The sequence below is a fragment of the Pseudophryne corroboree genome, chromosome 5 (genome assembly GCF_028390025.1).
Source record: "Pseudophryne corroboree isolate aPseCor3 chromosome 5, aPseCor3.hap2, whole genome shotgun sequence".
Classification (NCBI taxonomy): domain Eukaryota; kingdom Metazoa; phylum Chordata; class Amphibia; order Anura; family Myobatrachidae; genus Pseudophryne; species Pseudophryne corroboree.
Genome location: NC_086448.1, coordinates 46,729,307 through 46,751,562, shown reverse-complemented (window position 1 = coordinate 46,751,562; position 22,256 = coordinate 46,729,307). Strand labels below are relative to the sequence as shown.

The 22,256-nt window shown below is 47.9% G+C and overlaps 1 protein-coding gene across 5 annotated transcripts in view; it reads right to left on the bottom strand.

Moving 5' to 3' along the window:
- Positions 1 to 22,256, bottom strand: part of ZFAT (zinc finger and AT-hook domain containing) — a 352,244-nt gene that overhangs the window by 164,701 nt on the left and 165,287 nt on the right. The window lies entirely within an intron of this gene.

Here is a 22,256-nt window from a genome sequence, read left to right as displayed (position 1 = left end):
AAATGTGCGAAAAATGGCCGCAAATTCGACAAAACACGTGTATCTGCGGGTGAATTCACTGATCCACATGGTTTTCGCCACTGGCCTTGGCACACCCCGTCTCCGCCCCAAAATGGTGGCAGCATGACAATCTTGTTGCGGCTTGGGGGCACTGCGTGCTATCTCGCAGTACCAGAGCTGCACCTGCGCAGATCTCTCATCGTTAGAGTTCTATATAAATATCGGGTTTGCGTACAACCCTGAATCAGGTGCTAAGGCGCAAAATTAGAAAAAGTAGCACAATGGAAGAAAAATGACACAATCTAGTGTAATAAGGCGACAGGCCAATGCGTAATCTATGACTTTATATCAATTACTCTGTATCAAAAATAATGATCCTAAGCACCTAGTGCACTATAAGCAAAGGGTGGGTACACACCAGAATGGTATCAGGACGATTTACCATATTGGAACGACAAATCACCTTGTGTGTGCGCACATTTGCGCTCTCCAGCAGGATGAATGCGTCATCTTATGGTCAGCCATGCTGCGCAGCCAACCAGAAGTTACTGTGTGCGACTCGGGGCAGTGTACTGAATGCTGGTACGAGATGTCGTCACATCGTTCATTACCTCAGCCAGTGTGTACGGACGCTCTTACATTCGGCACGGCGGGGATTCGCCCAAGGCACGGGGGCAATATACTGTCGTTCTAGTATATACCCACCCTAAGACAAAAAAAAATTACTAAAAAGTATGCAGTGAGGGAACTGCTTCCCTTGGATCGCGCCAGGCATCTCGCAATGTGATATTAAATGCAATTATTCTTTAATAGACATATTGGCCCTCATTCCGAGTTGTTCGCTCGCAAGCTGCTTTTAGCTGCTTTGCACACGCTAAGCCGCCGCCTACTGGGAGTGAATCTTAGCTTATCAAAATTGCGAACGAAAGATTCGCAATATTGCGAAAAGACTTCTCTGTGCAGTTTCTGAGTAGCTCGAGACTTACTCTGCCAGTGCGATCAGTTCAGTGCTTGTCGTTCCTGGTTTGACGTCACAAACACACCCAGCGTTCGCCCAGACACTCCTCCGTTTCTCTAGCCACTCCCGCGTTTTTCCCAGAAACGGCAGTGTTTTTTCACACACACCCATAAAACGTCCAGTTTCCGCCCAGAAACACCCACTTCCTGTCAATCACATTACGATCACCAGAACGAAGAAAAAACCTCGTAATGCCGTGAGTAAAATACCTAACTGCATAGCAAATTTACTTGGTGCAGTCGCAGTGCGAACATTGCGCATGCGCAGTTAGCGGAAAATCACTGCGATGCGAAGAAAATTACAGAGCGAACAACTCGGAATGACCACCATTGTCCCTCATTCCGAGTTGATCGTTCGCTAGCTACTTTTAGCAGCCATGCAAACGCTTAGTCGCCGCAGAGTTAGTCGCCGTGTGTTTTCGCTTTGCAGGAGTGTGAACGCCTGTGCAGCCGCGCGGCAGCAAACACATTTTGTGCAGAACAAGACCAGCCCTGTAGTTACTTATTCTGTGCGATGATTGCTGCGGCGAATGACACGGTAATGACGTCAGATACCCGCCCACCAAACGCCCGGCCACGCCTGTGTTTTACCAAACACTCCCAGAAAACAGTCAGTTGACACCCAGAAACTCCCACTTCTTGTCAATCTCCTTGCTACCGCAAGTGCGACTGAAAGCGTCGTTAGAACCTGTGCTAAACCACTATGCTCTTTGTACCCGTACGCCGCGCGTGCGTAATGCAGTGCATACGCATGCACAGTTTTGCCATTTTTTAGATAATCGCTACGCAGCGAACAATGGCAGCTAGCAATCAATTTGGAATGAGGGCCATTATTCATGAATGCGTAATATGTTCATTTTGCTGTCATGACGCAATGTACTTCAAGAAAATTACTTTCAAGAAAATGAATAGCTGTCCCAAGGTTTATGCAATTTAGCAATCCAAGTGATTTATCAAACACTGTGAAAATAGAGACAAGAAAAATCAATGGTTTTCTGTGGTATCCCACGTCTTAATGGGAACATTCTCCTATAGAATGAGCCTTAACGTAAGCTCAGGACTGCATTAAGGATTTCTAGTATAAGAAGATGCAAGAACTTTGTTTGCAGAAAGGTGACAGATCAGCAGAACAATCTCCGGTCAGATATGGTGGAAACAGGTCTGCCACTATTAATACCGAGCCACGGAATGAAGAGGAAGCGTGGTCACTGTGCGTGGGCTTTACCACACCTTATTGGCCTTTTCTGGGCCCATCCACAAATGTAGCAGCATAGTGGAAGTGGGCATGGTCACCAGGGCTACACCTCTTTCTCAGGTCCAGACAAGAACTCAGCGGCTATTCCTTGCAAGGTGTCCCCCCACCATACAAACACACGCACAAAACAAGTTTGTTTTTTGCCACCATCAAACTGTTTTTCTTCTTTGTATTCAGGTAACACCACTCAGTGGATAATTAGAATGAGTCACAACAATGTAATGGGGAGAAGCGGAGGAAGAATAACGGAGACTCTAGCAGTAATTTATGCATGTGCTCGGTCCAGGTGGGAAATCACCCAGCATGCACACCTACTTTGATCCGTGTTCCGGAATGTTCTCACCGCTGGTCTCCCGGCACCTGCTGTAACAGTGCGGCAGCTTGTCACTGCTTATGGCTAACATGTCATGTAATGATCCAAGCTTGTAGTAAGGAAATTGTATCTTGTGGGAACAGACAGAGAGTTTCTCCTTGGGACTCCCGCTGTGAAAAGCAAATGTTTCACTCATAAGAAAAATACATTGCGGCTGGAACTGCTCATTAAATGAAGAGTAAAATCACTGTTCCGTAAATCAGGGGGAATGAAAAAAATCTGCCTCTTGAACAATGACTTTTAAACTACTCACAATTTATGAGAAAGCATCAGACGTGAAGCTTATTATCCAGGCATTTATTCACTGAAGTCAGACATTACTCTAAAAATACACGCTACACAGATGTGTCCTGATACAAATAGCCTCAGTGTGTCATGTGATGCGAGACGCATGCCGCGAATGAGGCACCAGGACCCATAAGACTATCGGCGGTTGTCTTTTTACCCCAAAATGCATTTTAGTCGCTATGGGATGTGACTAGGACGCACCAGGAGATTGTGCCGATTCATTCGATATGTGACTGTGACCGGACAGTTACGTACGAAAGCCTTCATCGCTTCGAGTCTCGCCCCAGAATGGAGTTTAGGTCACACGGGACCTTGCCAATTAGGGGATTCCCGCTTACCGTCAGTTACAGACTCCACCCACTGCGAATGGGCGGGGACTACGCTGCCACCACCAGACTCCTTTTTGCTGTGGCGTCTGGAACCACGGTTCTGCTCTGTATGCGTCACGCCATCTTACCACACCTATGTGGTGTTGACGAATCTCCACTAGTTGCTTAACCAAGCACGGCACGGTAGCAGGTGGAAGGTGGAGGTTGGAGACGCTGGGTGTACCCAAAACAGCCTGGAGAACGGAGCTATTTTCGGCATAACACTGCAGGTTCACAAGATAAAGCGGTCGTCTTGAGGCAGAAGATGTTTATTTGCCCAAATAGTTCTAAAGAGAACTCTTCCCTATTGCTAGGGGAAACAGCATAGAGCACGATGTTCACAGCAGAATGAAAATGGAATAATACAATGTTCATAGGGCAGCAGACCTCCTTTTCTTACTCCAAATATCTTACTCCAATACACATACCACAGGGGGTAAGCCCACCCTGAGTCTATCCCATCCAATCAGGCTATCTTACAAAAGAGAAAAACATTTTTACATTTTAAAAGGATATAACTGCAAAAAAAAAAAAACATTTCCTCCTTCCTGTCACACACAACGTTTGGTGTCATTTAAACTGCATCCTTTACCACCTGGCAGTTAACAATTCACCTTTGATACATTTATCACATAGCTTCAAAATACGGTTTGTATTTGATTTTTCAAACAAATGTTCCTGTCTCTTTCACATATCCATGCAAACCCAGTTTTGGCTTATCACACAATAGGAGATGCTGAAAGCACCCACAGGCTGCTCTCCAGACCTTAGTTTGTATTTTAAAGAAAATGTTTGGCCACCAAAAGGCCTGCTAATCAACACCTATCCCCTGCTGGAGCTAAGACAATTACCACATGACTTGCTATGTACAAGTTGCTGAAGAACAATTGTCAAAGCCTTTTAGAAACAAAATAACTCATCTTTTTCTCATAAGTGCTTCATGCAGTTCTATAACTGTGCAGTACATCATTCTCCAACTGCGCAGTGATATAACACATTATTAAACATTCATTTATAGAACATGGCGCCAATTCGTCTATTTAAAAATGGCACCGGGGATGGAGGGTTTACCCCTTACGTGCCACGGCTGCCATTGTCCATGTGGCTGACGGGGTCTCCATCCAAACTGACATATGCATGCGACAGTGTGGATACGTAGAACGAAACTTGGCGTGGAAAAAAAAGCCATGGGTGCTACATTGTAGCACTTCATATACAGGATTTGATTCAGTCCCACCCAGACATACAAGTGTCGCAATATAAATGAATCAGCAGAGTCTCCGGATGCATCCCAGTCACATCGCAACCAAGATTTATTTTCGGGTAAAAAGATGGGTCCAAAAATACTCAGTGCTGGCAGAATTGCACGGGACCTGGCGTGATGAGAAGGGCTGTTTGGCGAGAATTGAGCCAATAGACGTGGCACATATAGGCTACACTCTTGCCGTTTGCTAAATTACCCTCTGTACTAACATGTTTTTCTACTTCAGGTTCTCTCGAGAGTTTATTTTTAAAGGCTCTGTAATCACACCTGGTCGTGGCACTCGCATCGCCCGCCAGGCAACAGTTCTGAAATCTACAACGGGGAAGGCTTTTTCCTCATTATAAGCGTAAGGTGCTCATCATCCTAAACATGGAGCCTACACACATAACATAGAGTCATCATTCAGCTGGAAAAAAGGAAACAAAATTGATCTGAGGCGGAGACAGCACGACAGCGAACCAGGTGCATCCAGTACCAACATGGCTCCCACTGTTTTCCAGTAATGAGAGCAGAAAAAGTAAAAAGCAACTATAATGTATCAGGCATTGATCACTGTCCCTACAGAATGCTGTTACTAACAGTGATCACGCTGGGGGTTCCTAAAGGAATAAAAGCAACTTTGGCTGTGGTAGGAATAGATGTACACAGTGCTCAATAAATGTAAAAGCGCAACAATGAGAGGAACCAAATGACAGTGAAGGAGGGAAGCGCTACAATGAGAGGAACCAAATGACAGCGAAGGAGGGAAGCGCTACAATGAGAGGAACCAAATGACAGTGAAGGAGGGAAGCGCTACAATGAGAGGAACCAAATGACAGCGAAGGAGGGAAGCGCTACGAGAGGAACCAAATGACAGTGAAGGAGGGAAGCGCTACAATGAGAGGAACCAAATGACAGCGAAGGAGGGAAGCGCTACAATGAGAGGAACCAAATGACAGTGAAGGAGGGAAGTGCTACAGTGAGGAGAACCGAATGCAGGGAAGAAGGGAAGCGCTACAATGAGAAGAGCCGAATGACAAAAGGAGGGAAGTGCTACAATAAGAACACACAAATGAGAGGGAAGGAGGGAAGCGCTACAATGAGAGGAACCGAATAACAGTTAAGGAGGGAAGCGGTACAATGAGAAGAACCAAAGGAGGGAAGCACTACAATGAAGAGAACCGTATGACAGTGAAGGAAATAAGCGGTACAATAAGAACCGAATGACAGTGAAGGAGGGAGGTGCTACAATGAGAAGAACCGAATGAAAGTGAAAGAGGGAAGCGCTACAATGAGAAGAACCAAATGACAGTGAAGGAGGGAAGTGCTACAATGAGAAGCACCAAATAACAGTGAAGGAAGGAAGGAAGCACTACAATGAGAGGAACCAAATGACAGTGAAGGAGGGCAGCACTACAATGAGAAGAACCAAACAGTGAAGGAGGCAAGCGCTACAATAAGAACATCCAAATGAGAGTGAAAGAGGGAAGCGCTTCAATAAGAAGAACTGAATGACCATGAAGGAGGGAAGCGCTACAATGAGACGAACCGAATGAGAGTGAAGGAGGTAAGTGGAACAATGAGAAGAACCGAAGGAGGGTAGTGCTACAATAAGAACAGAATAACAGTGAAGGAGGTAAGCGGTAAAATTAGAATAACCAAAGGAGGGAAGTGCTACAATGAAGAGAATCGAATGACAGTGAAGGAAATATACGTTATGGTAAGAACTTACCGTTGATAACGTGATTTCTCTTATATCCACAGGTATCCACAGGATAACATTGGGATATTGTCGAGCGACAGCGAAAATGGCACCAACACGGTCACAAGCTTTCTGGCCTCCCAGGATGCATTGGGGCCTTCACCATATAGTCCCGCCCACTGACTCAGTCAGATCAGTTCTTTCCACAGCGATTTTAGGCAGGAACATCAGGCAGAGACCTGTTTAGGCGATAAGAACACACATGCACACCCTTCCATACAAGGAGGAAGAAATTTTAGGGATTGTCTAGATCCTCAAATCAGATGCGTCAGGGTGGGATCCCTGTGGATACCTGTGGACATAAGAGAAATCACGTTATCAACGGTAAGTTCTTACCATAACGTATATTTCTCTGGCTGGGTCCACAGGATTATCCACAGGATAACATTGGGATTCCCAAAGCCATTTTAGTGGTGGGGACGCTCCAGATTGCACAGGAGGACCTTTCGCCCGAAGTCTGCGTCATGAGAGGCAAAAGTATCCAAGGCATAATGTCTAATGAATGTGTTTATGGAAGACCATATGGCTGCCTTACATATCTTTTCTGCTGAAGCACCATGTTGTGCTGCCCATGAAGGACCTACCTTACGTGTAGAGTGTGCAGAGACATTAGCCGGAGTAGGGAGATCTGCATGAGAATAAGCTTCTGATATTACCATTCGGAGCCATCATGCCATCGTCTGTTTACTAGCAGGCCATCCTCTTCTATGGAATCCGTAGAGGATGAAGAGAGAATCTGTTTTCCTGATGGCACTGGTACGATCTATGTAGATTCTTAAAGCTCGGACCACGTCCAGCGACGCTTCTCCCGCAGATAGTCCCGATACCTGAAAAGCTGGGACTACAATCTCTTCATTCAGGTGAAACTTTGATACCACCTTTGGAAGATAGCTAGATCTCGTTCTGAGAACTGCTCTGTCTGGAAAAAAAACTTAGGAAAGGAGACTTACATGATAACGCTCCTAAATCTGACACTCTTCTGGCTGACGCCATTGCCAGTAAAAAAAGAACTTTAACCGTTAACCATTCAAGATCTGCTCTCTCAAGTGGTTCAAACAGAGGACCCTGGAGAAATGTAAGAACTAAATTAAAATCCCAGGGAGCTGCAGGAGGAACAAAATGGAGGTTGAATATGTACTACTCCTTGAAAAAATGTACGTACATCCTGTAAATCAGCAATCTTCTGCTGAAACCATACAGTGAACGCTGAAACTTGAACCCTCAAGGAAGCAACTTTCAAGCCTTTATCCAATCTTGCATGAATGAAATCCAAAATCCTAGCTACTTTAAAAGATCTCGGATTGAAATTTTTTCCAGTACACCAGTGAATATAGGCTTGCCATGTTCTATGATACACACAAGCTGAAGAAGGCTTTCTTGCTCTAAGCATTTTGGATTACTTGTTTCGAAAATCCTTTAGCCTCTAAGATAGAGGTTTCAACAGCCACGCCGTCAAAGACAGGCGATCCAGATGACTGTGACAACAAGGACCCAGCATTAACAGATCTGGACGTTGAGGGAGCAGTATCAGTGCTTCCACGGACATTCTCAACAGATCTGTGTACCAATGCCTTCTTGGCCAAGCTGGAGCTATTAGAATGATTGCTCCTTTTGCCTGTTTTATCTTTCTCACTACTCTGGGTAACAGAGATATTGGAGGGAACAGATATGCCAGCTGAAACCTCCATTCTACTGACAATGCGTCTACAAGGACCGCTCCTGGGTCCCTTGTTCTCGATCCGTACCTCGGAACTTTGTTGTTTAGACGAGACGCCATAAGGTCTATCTCTGGTAGACCCCATCTGTTCACCAGTGTCTGAAACACTTCTGGGTGTAGTGCCCATTCGGTTTCCTGAATGGTGTGCCGACTGAGAAAATCCGCTTCCCAATTTAGTACACCCGGGACAAATACTGCTGACAATGCTGGGAGATGGAGTTCTGCCCATTTTAGAATGGGAGTTACTTCCTCCATCAGTCTCTTGCTGCGAGTTCCTCCTTGATGATTGAGGTATGCTACTGCCGTCGCATTGTCTGAGCGGATCTGGACCGGTCTTCCTTGCAGACTGTCCTTTGCCTGAACAAGAGCCAATTTATCGGCAGGCGACTTTCCCTTGCGGTCCATTTTCCCTGGAACCATAGACTTCCGAGTACCGCCCCCCAGCCTTGCAGGCTGGCATCTGTTTTCAGGACTTGCCACTCTTTTATCCAAAAGGGTCTACCCTTGTTTAAATGGTCTGTCTGTAGCCACCATGCTAGAGACCTTTTTACGTTTACTGGAATCTTTATCATCTGCTTCTTTATCGTCTGATGATTTCCGTTCCATTTGGTCAGAATAAGGTGCTGCAACGGTCTGGAGTGGAATTGCGCATATTGCACCATGTCGAAGGTTGATACCATCAGACCCAACAGTCGCATTGCTGCATGGACTGACATTGTCTGGGCTTGCAACACTTCCTGAGCCATGACCTGCACCTTGACTATCTTTTTCTCTGGTAAGAGAACTTTCTGTAGGTCTGAATCCAATATGGCCCCCAAATGAACCAACTGCTGTGACGGATTCAGGGACGACTTTTCCCAATTTATGAGCCACCCGTGTCTCTGTAAACAAACGATCGTCTGTTGAAGATGGCTCAACAGTAAATCTTGCGACTGTGCTAAGATTAACAGGTCGTTGAGGTATGGGAATATTCTTATCCCCTGTTTGCGCAGACAAGCTGCCATAACCACCATGATCTTGGTAAACACCCTGGGTGCTGTAGCTGGCCCGAAAGGCAGAGCTTGGAACTGGAGATATTCCTGGAGGATGGCAAACCTGAGGTAACACTGATGTGATAGTGCTATAGGCACATGTAGGTAAGCATCCCGTACATCCAGAGATACCATGTAATCTCCCGGTTCCATAGCCAACATTATGGAGCGTAGCGTCTCCATGTGGAACTTCGGGATCCATATGTATCTGTTCAACATTTTCAGATTGAGGATTGGCCGGTATGACCCATTTGGTTTCTGGATTAGAAATAGTAAAACCCCTGTCCCCTTTGTGATGGAGGTACTGGGACAATCACACCTGACTGCAGTAATTTTTGGACTGCTTCTTGCAGGGCATTGGCTTTCGACTCTATACGAGACGGGCTAGTGCAAAAAAATCTTTGAGGAGGCTGCCTCCTGAATGGGAACCCATACCCCTGAGATACTACCTTCTGCACCCAAGCATCTGTTGTTGACTGCTGCCATATGTGTGCAAAATGAAGGAGTCGGCCCCCAACCCTGGAATCCTCCAGGCGGAGGCCCGTCTCTTCAGGCTGATGGTTTCTGTTCAGGTTTGGAAACTGGCTTTTTGCTAGCCCACTGCTTCCTACCTCTGGATTTAAAATAAGAATTTACTCACCGGTAATTCTATTTCTCGTAGTCCGTAGTGGATGCTGGGAACTCCGTAAGGACCATGGGGAATAGACGGCTCCGCAGGAGACTGGGCACATCTAAAGAAAGAATTAGGACTATCTGGTGTGCACTGGCTCCTCCCCCTATGACCCTCCTCCAAGCCTCAGTTAGGACACTGTGCCCGGAAGAGCTGACACAATAAGGAAGGATTTTGAATCCCGGGTAAGACTCATACCAGCCACACCAATCACACCGTATAACTCGTGATAGGAACCCCGGTTAACAGTATGATAACAAAAGGAGCCTCTGAACAGATGGCTCGCAATAATAACCCGATTTGTGTAACAATAACTATTTACAAGTATTGCAGACAATCCGCACTTGGGATGGGCGCCCAGCATCCACTACGGACTACGAGAAATAGAATTACCGGTGAGTAAATTCTTATTTTCTCTGACGTCCTAGTGGATGCTGGGAACTCCGTAAGGACCATGGGGATTATACCAAAGCTCTCAAACGGGCGGGAGAGTGCGGACGACTCTGCAACACCGAATGAGAGAACTCCAGGTCCTCCTCAGCCAGGGTATCAAATTTGTAGAATTTTGCAAACGTGTTTGCCCCTGACCAAGTAGCAGCTCGGCAAAGTTGTAAAGCCGAGACCCCTCGGGCAGCCGCCCAAGATGAGCCCACCTTCCTTGTGGAATGGGCTTTTACAGATTTAGGCTGCGGTAGTCCTACCGCAGAATGCGCCAGCTGAATAGTGCTACAAATCCAGCGCGCAATAGTCTGCTTAGAAGCAGGAGCACCCAGTTTGTTGGGTGCATACAGGATAAACAGCGAGTCAGTTTTCCTGACTCCAGCCGTCCTGGAAACATAAATTTTCAGGGCCCTGACTACGTCCAGTAACTTGGAATCCTCCAAGTTCCCAGTAGCCGCAGGCACCACAATAGGCTGATTCAAGTGAAACGCTGATACCACATTCGGGAGAAACTGAGGACGAGTCCTCAATTCTGCCCTATCCATATGGAAAATCAGATAAGGGCTTTTATAGGACAAAGCCGCCAATTCTGACACACGCCTGGCCGAAGCCAGGGCCAACAGCATGACCACTTTCCACGTGAGATATTTCAAATCCACAGTCTTAAATGTGATTTCAGGAACTCCAAAACCACATTGAGATCCCAAGGTTCCACTGGGGGCACAAAAGGAGGCTGAATATGCAGAACTCTCTTGACAAAAGTCTGAACTTCAGGCAGGGAAGCCAGTTCTTTCGGGAAGAAAATCGACAGGGCCGAAATCTGGACCTTAATGGACCCCAATTTGAGGCCCAACGTCACCCCTGTTTGCAGGAAATGCAGGAATCGACCCAGTTGAAATTCCTCCGTTGGGGCCTTCCTGGCCTCACACCACGCAACATTATTTCGCCAAATGCGGTGATAATGGTTTGCAGTGACATCCTTCCTGACTTTGATCAGGGTAGGAATGACTTCCTCCGGAATACCCTTTTCCTTCAGGATCCGGTGTTCAACCGCCATGCCGTCAAACGCAGCCACGGTAAGTCTTGGAACAGACAGGGCCCCTGCTGCAGCAGGTCCTGTCTGAGCGGCAGAGGCCAAGGGTCCTCTGAAAGCATCTCTTGAAGTTCCGGGTACCAAGCTCTTCTTGGCCAATCCGGAACCACGAGTATAGTTTTCACTCCTCGCCTTCGTATTATTCTCAGTACCTTGGGAATGAGAGGCAGAGGAGGAAACACAAACCGACTGGTACACCCACGGTGTTACTAGAGCGTCCACAGCGATCGCCTGAGGGTCCCTTGACCTGGCGCAATATATTTTTAGCTTTTTGTTGAGGCGGGACGCCATCATGTCCACCTGTGGTCTTTCCCACCGGTTTACCAGCATTTGGAAGACTTCTGGATGAAGTCCCCATTCTCCCGGGTGGAGGTCGTGCCTGCTGAGGAAGTCTGCTTCCCAGTTGTCCACTCCCGGAATGAACACTGCTGTCAGTGCTAACACATGATTTTCCGCCCATCGGAGAATCCTTGTGGCTTCTGCCATTGCCCTCCTGCTACTTGTGCCGCCCTGTCTGTTTACTTGGGCGACCGCCGTGATGTTGTCTGATTGAATCAGTACCGGCTGGTTTTGAAGCAGGGGCCTTGCTTGGCTTAGGGCATTGTAGATGGCCCTTAGCTCAAGAATATTTATGTGAAGCGAAATCTCCTGATCTGACCACAGTCCTTGGAAATTTCTTCCCTGTGTGACTGCCCCCCAGCCCCGAAGGCTGGCATCCGTGGTCACCAGGACCCAGTCCTGTATTCCAAATCTGCGGCCCTCTAGTAGATGAGCCCTCTGCAGCCACCACAGCAGCGACACCCTGGTCCTTGCCGACAGGGTTATCCGCTGTTGCATCTGGAGATGGGACCCGGACCATTTGTCCAACAGGTCCCACTGGAAAGTCCTTGCGTGGAACCTTCCGAATGGAATTGCTTCGTACGAAGCTACCATTTTTCCCGTGTGCATTGATGTACCGACATCTGTCCCGGTTTTAGGAGGTCTCTGACTAGAGATGATAACTCCTCGGCTTTTTCCACTGGAAGAAACACTTTTTTCTGGTCTGTGTCCAGAATCATTCCCAGGAACAGAAGACGTGTCGTCGGGACCAGCTGTGACTTTGGAATATTGAGAATCCAGCCGTGCTGTTGTAGCACTTCCCGAGAAAGTGCTACCCCCACTACCAACTGTTCTATGGACCTCGCCTTTATCAGGAGATCGTCCAAGTACGGGATGATTAAAACTCCCTTCTTGCGAAGGAGTATCATCATTTCGGCCATTACCTTGGTAAAGACCCTCGGTGCCGTGGATAACCCAAACGGCAGCGTCTGGAACTGATAGTGACAGTCCTGTACCACAAATCTGAGGTACTCCTGGTGAGGGGGGTAAATGGGGACATGTAGGTACGCATCCTTGATGTCCAGGGAGACCATGTAATCCCCCTCGTCCAGGCTCGCAATAACCGCCCTGAGCGATTCCATCTTGAACTTGAACCTTTTGATATAAGTGTTCAAGGCTTTTAAATTTAAGATGGGTCTCACCGAACCGTCCCGTTTCGGTACCACAAACATTGTGGAATAGTAACCCTTTCCTTGCTGAAGGAGGGGTACCTTGACAATCACTTGCTGTGAATACAGTTTTTGGATAGCCACCAACACTGCCTCCCTGGCAGAGGGAGTTGCTGGTAAGGCAGAGTTTAGAAAACGGCGGGGGGGGGGACGTCTCGAATTCCAGCCTGTACCCCTGAGATACTACTTGAAGGGTCCAGGGATCCACCTGTGAGAGAGCCCACTGTGTGCTGAAATTTCTGAGACGGGCCCCCACCGTACCCGGGTCCGCCTGTGAAGCCCCAGCGTCATGCTGTGGACTTACCGGACGCGGGGGAGGACTTTTGCTCTTGGCAACTGGCTGTATGCTGCAGCTTTTTCCCTCTACCTTTGCCCCTCGGCAGAAAGAATGCGCCTCGAGCCCTCTTGTGTTTATGGGGCCGAAAGGACTGTACTTGATAATACGGTGCTTTGTTTTGCTGTGTGGCAAAAATGTCGATTTCCCAGCCATAGCTGTGGAAACGAGGTCTGAAAGACCATCCCCAAACAGTTCCACCCCCTTATAAGGCAAAACTTCCATGTGCCTTTTAGAATCGGCATCACCTGACCACTGCCGAGTCCATAACCCCCTTCTGGCGGCAATGGACATTGCACTTATTTTTGATGCCAGCCGGCAAATATCCCTCTGTGCATCACGCATGTATAAGACAGCGTCTTTTATATGCTCTACTGTCAGCAAAATATTGTCCCTATCCAGGGTATCAATATTATCCAACAGTGAATCTGACCACGCGGCAGCAGCACTGCACATCCATGCTGATGCAATCGCTGGTCGCAATATAATGCCCGTGTGTGTATATATAGCTTTTAGGGTAGCTTCCTGCTTTCTATCGGCAGGATCCTTTAGGGCGGCCGTATCCGGAGACGGTAGTGCCACCTGTTTTGATAAACGTGTAAGCGCTTTATCTACCCTAGGGGATGTTTCCCAACGTGACCTATCCTCTGGCGGGAAAGGGTACGCTGCCAATAACCGTTTAGAAATTATCAATTTCTTATCGGGGGAAGTCCAGGCTTCCGCACACACCTCATTTAATTCCTCAGATGCAGGAAAAACTACTGGGAGTTTTCTCACCGAACATAATACCCTTTTTTGTGGTACCTGGGGTACTATCAGAAATGTGTAATACATTTTTCATTGCCTCAATCATGTAACGGGTGGACCTATTGGAGGGTACATTAGTCTCATCGTCGTCGACACTGGAGTCGGTATCCGTGTCGACATCTGTGTCTGCCATCTGAGGTAGCGGGCGGTTAAAGCCCCTGATGACATTTGAGACGCTGGAACAGTCACAAGCTGAGTAGCCGGCTGTCCTATGTCGTCAAACCTTTTATGTAAGGAGCTGACACTGTCACGTAATTCCTTCCATAAGTCCATCAACACAGGTGTCGACCCTTCAGGGGGTGACAACACACTTACAGGCATTTGCTCTGACTCCACATCATTTTCCTCATCATACATGTCGACACAGCGGTACCGACACACAGCACACACACAGGGAATGCTCTGACAGAGGACAGGACCCCACAAAGCCCTTTGGGGAGACAGAGGGAGAGTATGCCAGCACACACCAGAGCGCTATTTACCACAGGGATATCACCTATAAAGTGTGTTTTCCCCTTATAGCTGCATATATATTATACTGCGCCTAAATTTGTGCCCCCCCTCTCTTTTTTACCCTTTCTGTAGTGCAGGACTGCAGGGGAGAGCCAGGGAGCGATCCTTCCAGCGGAGCTGTGAGGGAAAATGGCGCCAGTGTGCTGAGGGAGATGGCTCCGCCCCTTTTTCGGCTGGCTTTCTCCCGCAATTTTAAGATTTCTGGCAGGGGTTAATATACACCTATATAGCCCCTGGGGCTATATATGGTGTCAGTTTGCCAGCCAAGGTGTTATTTATTGCTGCTCAGGGCGCCCCCCCCCCCCAGCGCCCTGCACCCATCAGTGACCGCAGTGTGTGGTGTGCATGAGGAGCAATGGCGCACAGCTGCAGTGCTGTGCACTACCTTGGAGAAGACAGAAGTCTTCAGCCGCCGATTTTCCGGACCTTCTTGCTTCTGGCTCTGTAAGGGGGACGGCGGCGCGGCTCCGGGAACGGACGACGAGGTCGGGTCCTGTGTGCGATCCCTCTGGAGCTAATGGTGTCCAGTAGCCTAAGAAGCCCAAGCTACCACCACTTAGGTAGATTCGCTTCTTCTCCCCTTAGTCCCTCAGTGCAGTGAGCCTGTTGCCAGCAGGTCTCACTGAAAAATAAAAAACCTAAATTATACTTTCTTTCTAGGAGCTCAGGAGAGCCCCTAGTGTGCATCCAGCTCAGCCGGGCACAGAAATCTAACTGAGGCTTGGAGGAGGGTCATAGGGGGAGGAGCCAGTGCGCACCAGATAGTCCTAATTCTTTCTTTAGATGTGCCCAGTCTCCTGTGGAGCCGTCTATTCCCCATGGTCCTTACGGAGTTCCCAGCATCCACTAGGACGTCAGAGAAACTGGGGTTGTTTAGGCTCTTCTTTAGCTTTCGCTTTGCCAACGAAAAGAGCGAAATATTAAACCCTTGGACTTAGGGTTATAAGTAGCTGGAAATCTGACCTTTTTCGATTCAGCCTCTGATTCTAGGATATCCGATAACGGTTTTCCAAATAATATATTACCAACAAAAGGCAATGCTTCCAATTCTTTCTTGGATTCCGCATCTGCCTTCCAGGTACGTAGCCAAACTGCTCTACGAGCGACTACTGTCAAGGCTGAAGATTTAGAAGCAACTGTACCTACATCAATTGCTGCTTCTTCCAAATACTGGGCAGATTGTCTTAAACGGCAAAAACGATCCTCCCTAGTAGGAGAAGGGATGTCATTCTCTAGTTCCTCTACCCATTCGCCCATTGCCTTTGCTACCCAGGCCGAAGCCATAGCAGGTCTTACCACTGCTCCTACTAAAGAAAATATATTTTTCAAAAGACTATCTACCCTTCTGTCTGTGACATCATTTAGTGAGGTAAATGACAGTGGTAAAGCAGATTTAGCACGAGTCGCAAAACATGTGCATCTACTTTTGGAGGAACTTCTCTTTTCGAACAATCCACAGCTGGAAATGGATAATAAGAATCCCATCTTCTAGGGATCTTATACTTTTTACTGGGCGCCGCCCAAGACTCATCAATCATTTCCGTCAGCTCCGTCAGCTCATCTGACGCTGGGAATTCAGCTTTCACTGACTTTGTTCGTTTAAATACAGGTGCTTTAGCTTTTAACACTGTCTTGGCTGGCTCTTCCAACGAGAGAATAGCCTTCACAGCATTAATAAGTTCAGCTACATCATCTGAACTAAAACTCTGCGACTGATCATCATACGGAGTCGAATCTATTGGATCATCATCCGATGTATCATCCTGTGTAGTCTGCCACATAGACGTATCTGTCTTAGTCTTACCTGTCTCTTGGTTGCTTGTAGAGGCTACTGTAACCAAGCCGTAGGAAGGGAGCTGCATGTATGGGTTCATAGTGTAACCTAACCATTGAGGTGGTGCTACTTAACTTGTCCGCTATAGAAGATAGAGTCTTTGCGAACATATTCCATGGTAGCTCTGTTGGTGGCTGAACCAACTCCTGTTTCTTACTTAGCTGAAAAGCGAAACAGTTTGCACACAAACCCTCATAAGTGACTAATTGATTCATATCAATTACCCCTGACTTACAAGATGAGCATGTTAGGGCTGTAGGAGTGCTTGATAAATTCTCCTCATCACTTTTGCCGCTCACAGACATGGTAATAATTTGTTATTGACTACACAATTTGTGACTGAAAATCACCCTATATGTAAGTATATAGAGGTGAGATCAATCTGACCACAGTGCACCTGAATTGAGGGTCAGTACAGGACTGACATTACACAGAAAAGTCAGCACTCATACTAGCAGTCAGTCAGTCACGTTACAGCATTAGACATTGCCCTATGAGAATACAACCCCCATAACAACTTATACATAAGTAGGAAAATTGTACTTCTGTTTTAACTGGTTCTATTTTCAACATAACATGCAGAAAACACAGTAATACACAGGTCTCATATGCAATAGGTACTAAAAATTAACAATGCATACTAAGAAGTAGAGAGAATTTTTAGTACTGTATACCCTGCCTCTGTAGAACGGGATACAGGGAGACTCATCACACTTCCATATCCAAGTAAATACGCTCGTAAGACGCCGAGTGGATTCAGACGCTACTGATGTACACTGCCGCTCTTCATAACTGATAACGGACACGGACGCTCACTGACGGACACGGACGCTGAGCGACTTCCACGTGTATGCAGACGCTAAGGCCTGCGACTCGGTCTGGGCGGGGGTTTATCTCCAGTGTACACAACCGCAGCGTCTAAGCTGCGACCGAGTACCCTCGTGGTAGCGTCTGAGCCGGAAGTGAGGTCATTCAGTTCATGAAACGAGAGACACACGGGAACTGGCCATGAACTCGTAGGAGGGGCGGCCAGGAGAGCGTCTGAATCCCTCTGTTGACTTAAACTCCCAGGATCGCGGCCTCTACCTAGTCCTGGCGCCTAAGATCCCTGGAGCGTAGCGCTGTCGCACTCTAGATGTTCGGCGCATCAACACACTGTTTGTAGTCTCCACCAAATCAGTGTAGCTGTGTCCTGACCCCTCTAGTAAGAGGAAGTCCATAGACTCACCGTCTCCCCATGCTCCGGCCACAGCCTGGTTACGTCTGCTGGACCTGCCAGAACATCCGACACAGACGCCCGTCGAGACAGCACTGATACCCGAAGGTAAGCGTTGTTGTGACCCGGTGTGAAGTTGTTGGAGCGACTCTTTCTAGTATGCGTTTAAGACGCTGTTAAGAGAAGTTGCTAAAAAAAAAAAACAATATAGTAAGTCTATAAAAATAAAATAATAAAAGCTTGAGGCTGCTCTCACAGCAGCCCTCTGACCATGCGGCTTCCTGCCGCACCAAGCAAAAAACTGTTCTGACTGAGTCAGTGGGCGGGACTATATGGTGAAGGCCCCAATGCATCCTGGGAGGCCAGAAAGCTTGTGACCGTGTTGGTGCCATTTTCGCTGTCGCTCGACAATATCCCAATGTTATCCTGTGGATAATCCTGTGGACCCAGCCAGAGAAATAAGCGGTACAATAAGAAGAACCGAATGACAGTGAAGGAGGGAAGTGCTACAATGAGAAGAACTGAATGACAGGAGGATGGAAGCACTACAATAAGAACTCCCAAAAGAAAGTGAAGGAGGGAAGCGTTACAATGAGAAGAATCGAATGAGGGTGAAGGAGGGAAGTGTTACAGTGAGAAGAACCGAATGACCGTGAAGGAGGGAAGCGCTATAATGAGAAGAACCAAATGAGGGTGAAGGAGGGAAGCGCTACAATGAGAAAAAATAAGAATTTACTTACCGATAATTCTATTTCTCGTAGTCCGTAGTGGATGGTGGGGACTCCGTAAGGACCATGGGGAATAGCGGCTCCGCAGGAGACTGGGCACATCTAAAGAAAGCTTTAGGACTATCTGGTGTGCACTGGCTCCTCCCCCTATGACCCTCCTCCAAGCCTCAGTTAGGATACTGTGCCCGGACGAGCGTACACAATAAGGAAGGATCTTGAATCCCGGGTAAGACTCATACCAGCCACACCAATCACACCGTACAACTTGTGATCTGAACCCAGTTAACAGCATGATAACAGAGGAGCCTCTAGAAAAGATGGCTCGCTACAGCAATAACCCGATTTTTTGGTAACAATAACTATGTACCAGTATTGCAGACAATCCGCACTTGGGATGGGCGCCCAGCATCCACTACGGACTACGAGAAATAGAATTATCGGTAAGTAAATTCTTATTTTCTCTAACGTCCTAAGTGGATGCTGGGGACTCCGTAAGGACCATGGGGATTATACCAAAGCTCCCAAACGGGCGGGAGAGTGCGGATGACTCTGCAGCACCAAATGAGAGAACTCCAGGTCCTCCTCAGCCAGGGTATCAATTTTGTAGAATTTTACAAACGTATTTGCTCCTGACCAAGTAGCTGCTCGGCAAAGTTGTAAAGCCGAGACCCCTCGGGCAGCCGCCCAAGATGAGCCCACCTTCCTTGTGGAGTGGGCATTTACAGATTTTTGGCTGTGGCAGGCCTGCCACAGAATGTGCAAGCTGAATTGTACTACAAATCCAACGAACAATAGTCTGCTTAGAAGCAGGAGCACCCAGCTTGCTGGGTGCATACAGGATAAACAGCGAGTCAGTTTTCCTGACTCCAGCCGTCCTGGAAACATATATTTTCAGGGCCCTGACAACGTCTAGCAACTTGGAGTCCTCCAAGTCCCTAGTAGCCGCAGGCACCACAATAGGTTGGTTCAGGTGAAACGCTGAAACCACCTTAGGGAGAAACTGAGGACGAGTCCTCAATTCCGCCCTGTCCGAATGGAAAATCAGATAAGGGCTTTTACAGGATAAAGCCGCCAATTCTGACACGCGCCTGGCCCAGGCCATGGCCAACAGCATGACCACTTTCCATGTGAGATATTTTAACTCCACAGATTTAAGTGGTTCAAACCAATGTGACTTTTGGAACCCAAAAAACTACATTGAGATCCCAAAGTGTCACTGGAGGCACAAAAGGAGGCTGTACATGCAGTACCCCTTTTACAAACGTCTGAACTCCAGGGACTGAAGCTAGTTCTTTTTGGAAGAAAATTGACAGGGCCGAAATTTGAACCTTAATGGACCCCAATTTCAGGCCCATAGACACTCCTGTTTGCAGGAAATGTAGGAATCGACCCAGTTGAATTTTCTCCGTCGGGCCCTACTGGCCTCGCACCACGCAACATATTTTCGCCAAATGCGGTGATAATGTTTTGCGGTAACATCCTTCCTGGCTTTGATCAGGATAGGGATGACTTCATCCGGAATGCCTTTTTTCCTTCAGGATCCGGCGTTCAACCGCCATGCCGTCAAACGCAGCCGCGGTAAGTCTTGGAACAGACAGGGTCCTTGCTGGAGCAGGTCCCTTCTTAGAGGTAGAGGCCACGGATCCTCCGTGAGCATCTCTTGAAGTTCCGGTTACCAAGTCCTTCTTGGCCAATCCGGAGCCACGAATATAGTGCTTACTCCTCTCCATCTTATCAATCTCAGTACCTTGGGTATGAGAGGCAGAGGAGGGAACACATACACTGACTGGTACACCCACGGTGTTACCAGAGCGTCTACAGCTATTGCCTGAGGGTCCCTTGACCTGGCGCAATACCTGTCGAGTTTTTCCCAACGGTTTATAATCATGTGGAAGACTTCTGGGTGAAGTCCCCACTCTCCCGGGTGGAGGTCGTGCTGAGGAAGTCTGCTTCCCAGTTGTCCACTCCCGGAATGAATACTGCTGACAGTGCTATCACATGATTTTCCGCCCAGCGAAGAATCCTTGCAGCTTCTGCCATTGCCCTCCTGCTTCTTGTGCCACCCTGTCTGTTTACGTGGGTGACTGCCGTGATGTTGTCCGACTGGATCAACACCGGCTGACCTTGAAGCAGAGGTCTTGCTAAGCTTAGAGCATTGTAAATGGCCCTTAGCTTCAGGATATTTATGTGAAGTGATGTCTCCAGGCTTGACCATAAACCCTGGATATTCCTTCCCTGTGTGACTGCTCCCCAGCCTCGCAGGCTGGCATCCGTGGTCACCAGGACCCAGTCCTGAATGCCGAATCTGCGGCCCTCTAGAAGATGAGCACTCTGCAACCACCACAGGAGGGACACCCTTGTCCTTGGTGACAGGGTTATCCGCTGATGCATCTGAAGATGCGACCCGGACCATTTGTCCAGCAGGTCCCACTGGAAAGTTCTTGCGTGGAATCTGCCGAATGGGATTGCTTCGTAGGAAGCCACCATTTTACCCAGAACCCTTGTGCATTGATGCACTGAGACTTGGCTCGGTTTTAGGAGGTTCCTGACTAGCTCGGATAACTCCCTGGCTTTCTCCTCCGGGAGAAACACCTTTTTCTGGACTGTGTCCAGGATCATCCCTAGGAACAGAAGACAAGTCGTCGGAACCAGCTGCGATTTTGGAATATTGAGAATCCAATCGTGCTGCCGCAACACTACCTGAGATAGTGCTACACCGACCTCCAACTGTTCCCTGGATCTTACCCTTATCAGGGAATCGTCCAAGTAAGGGATAACTAAAATTCCCTTCCTTCGAAGGAATATCATCATTACGGCCATTACCTTGGTAAAGACCCGGGGTGCCGTGGACCATCCATACGGCAGCGTCTGAACTGATAGTGACAGTTCTGTACCATAAACCTGAGGTACCCTTGATGAGAAGGGTAAATTTTGACATGAAGGTAAGCATCCTTGATGTCCCGAGACATCATGTAGTCCCCTTCTTCCAGGTTCGCAATCACTGCTCTGAGTGACTCAATCTTGAATTTGAACCTCTGTATGTAAGTGTTCAAAGATTTTAGATTTAGAATCGGTCTCACCGAGCCGTCCGGCTTCGGTACCACAACAGTGTGGAATAATACCCCGTTCCCTGTTGCAGGAGGGGTACCTTGATTATCACCTGCTGGGAATACAGCTTGTGAATGGCTTCCAAAACTGTCTCCCTGTCAGAAGGAGACATCGGTAAAGCCGACATTAGGAAACGGCGAGGGGGAGACGTCTCGAATTCCAATTTGTACCCCTGAGATATCACCTGAAGGATCCAGGGGTCTACTTGCGAGTGAGCCCACTGCGCGCTGAAATTCATTGAGACAGGCCCCCCACCGTGCCTGATTCTGCTTGTAAAGCCCCAGCGTCATACTGAGGGCTTGGCAGAGGCGGGAGAGGGTTTCTGTTCCTGGGAACTGGCTGATTTCTGCAGCCTTTTTCCTCTCCCTCTGTCACGGGGCAGAAATGAGGAACCTTTTGCCCGCTTGTCCACGAAAAGACTGCGCCTGATAATACGGCGTCTTCTCATGTTGAGAGGCGACCTGGGGTACAAACGTGGATTTCCCAGCTGTTGCCGTGGCCACCAGGTCTGAAAGACCGACCCCAAATAACTCCTCCCTTTAATAAGGCAATACTTCCAAATGCCGTTTGGAATACGCATCACCTGACCACTGACGTGTCCATAACCTTCTACAGGTAGAAATGGACAACGCACTTAGACTTGATGCCAGTCGGCAAATATTCAGCTGTGCATCACGCATATATAGAAATGCATCTTTTAAATGCTCTATAGGCAAAAATATACTGTCCCTCTCTAGGGTATCAATATTTTTAGTCAGGGAATCCGACCACGCCAACCCAGCACTGCACATCCAGGCTGAGGCGATTGCTGGTCGCAGTATAACACCAGTATGTGTGTAAATACATTTTAGGATACCCTCCTGCTTTCTATCAGCAGGATCCTTAAGGGCGGCCATCTCAGGAGAGGGTAG